The sequence below is a fragment of the Lathyrus oleraceus genome, chromosome 4, assembly GCF_024323335.1.
Source record: "Lathyrus oleraceus cultivar Zhongwan6 chromosome 4, CAAS_Psat_ZW6_1.0, whole genome shotgun sequence".
NCBI lineage: Eukaryota > Viridiplantae > Streptophyta > Magnoliopsida > Fabales > Fabaceae > Lathyrus > Lathyrus oleraceus.
The window spans coordinates 396,560,900-396,563,114 of record NC_066582.1 but is presented as its reverse complement, the minus strand read 5'-3'; the positions used below and the strand labels follow the sequence as shown (position 1 = coordinate 396,563,114).

Here is a 2,215-nt window from a genome sequence, read left to right as displayed (position 1 = left end):
CAAGTACTTGGATTATCAACTGATTACGTGAATTACATTCGACCTTGTCTTTATTAATTATATTCTATTTCAATACTTTACTTTTCATTGCACACTACAAAAACACCTATTTTGACTGCCTTTGATAAACACCATAACAACAAATAACGATAGATTGACACTTGGTCTCTGTGGATTCGATAATCTTTTATATTACCCTGACGCGTTCGTATACTTGCGAAAAGCACGCATCAAGTTTTTGGCGCTGTTGCCGGGGATCAATTTCGTCAAATTTCATTTTCCTGTTGTTATATCGTTTAGACTTAGGTTATTTCCCGCCGGTCGATGCGAAGAACTCGCAGCACCGGAAGTTTAAGCTTAGTATACCCTCTGGCGGAACCTGAACGTTATGCTCACGCACGTTTATTCTTTCATAGAATTAAGAGAGCTATGGCCGAAGATCAAAACCAAAGACCTCTTAAGGACTTCGCTCAACCATCTAATGAAGAACCTAGTTCTAGTATAGTAAACCCAATCATCCCAGCCAATAATTTTGAACTTAAACCATCCCTGTTGCAACTAGTGCAACAGAGACAATTCGCGGGTCTCGCTACCGAGAACCCTAACCAGCATTTAAAATATTTCTTCAATTAGCAGATACTTTTAAAACCAATGGAGCTTCTCCTGAGGCAATACGTTTAAGATTATTTCCTTTTTCCCTCAGAGATAAAGCCCTATCATGGTTAGATTCCCTTCCACCCAATTCCATTACGACTTGGGATAACCTTAGGAGAGTTTTTCTTGCTAAATATTTTCCCCCGAGTAAGACCGCCGTTCTTCGAAACCATATAACTAGATTTACCCAAAACCAAGGAGAATCGTTGTTCGAAGCTTGGGAGAGATATAAAGAGTTGTTACGAGCATGCCCACATCATGGCTTAGAAAATTGGTTAATCATTCAAACCTTCTATAATGGACTTCATTACAACACAAAGATGACCATCGACGCTACCGCAGGCGGTGCTCTGATGAACAAACCTTATCCTGAAGCTAGTGCCCTCATCGAAGACATGGCTCAAAACCATCAATCATGGGGAGTCGAACGAGCGACAGTTGAGAAGAAGGAAGCCCAAGGAGGAGTGCATGAACTAAGCTCTATAGACATGATGCAAGCTAAGATGGACGCATTAGCCCTTAAAGTCGAGCATATGTACACGAACCCGAATATTGTAGCCGCAGTTTCGTCGAATTGTGAGATATGTGGAACCCAAGGACACCAATCTGCAGAATGCAGTCTGTTAAACGAAACCCACTCTGAGCAAGTGAACTACACCCAAGGGAACCCATACTCGAATACCTATAACCCTGGATGGAGGAATCACCCGAACTTCTCCTATAAAAACAATAACCCTATTCAAAATAATGCACCCCCGAGACCTAGTTATCAAGCCCCTAGATCAAATCAACCTATGCAACTTGTACCACCGAAGCCGAGCCTTGAGAAAATTATGGAAAATTTTATCACCGCTCAAACCCAACAAAACAAAGAGTTCATGAACCAAAACATTCATGTTAACAAATTGATTACTCAGTTAGGAACCAAGGTTGACCAAATAGTTACTCATACCAAGATGCTTGAAACCCAGATCTCTCAGGTAGCTTTAAACCAAGCCCCTCAGACTACACCTGGAGGACAATTCCCTGGACAACCTCAACAAAATCCGAGAGGACAAGCCAATGCCATTACCCTACGAAGTGGGAACGCTTATGATGAGCCACCAAACCCAAGATTAAGTGAACCCGAAACTTCTAAGGAATGTACCAAACCCCCGGACGAAGTAAAGGAACCAGAGGAATCTGAAAACCAGGATGGTCGAGAGAAAGGAGAAGAACCTAAAGATAAAATTTACGTACCACCCCCGCCATATAAACCACCTATACCATATCCGCAAAGACTCAAACAAACCCAGATCAATAAACAGTATCAAAAATTTATTAAAGTTATAGAAAAACTTCATGCAGAAATCCCTTTCACAGAAGCCATCACCCAAATACCTTCTTATGCAAAGTTTCTCAAAGACATCCTTACCAACAAACGTAGACTTGACGATCCGAAGCCTTTGGAATGTAATTCTATTTCCGAGGACAAATTAGCAAAGAAAGATAAAGATCCTGGAAATTTCTCCATTCCTTGCCTTTTAGGTAATCATGTCATCGATAAAGCTTTTCTAGACTT

At 41.0% G+C, this 2,215-nt stretch overlaps 1 non-coding gene across 1 annotated transcript; it reads right to left on the bottom strand.

Moving 5' to 3' along the window:
• Positions 1-812: 812 nt before the first annotated feature.
• Positions 813-919, bottom strand: LOC127077906 (small nucleolar RNA R71). Its single transcript, XR_007787670.1, has one exon. It is a non-coding gene; the product is annotated as a small nucleolar RNA R71 (small nucleolar RNA).
• Between the last annotated feature and the right edge of the window lie 1,296 nt (positions 920-2,215).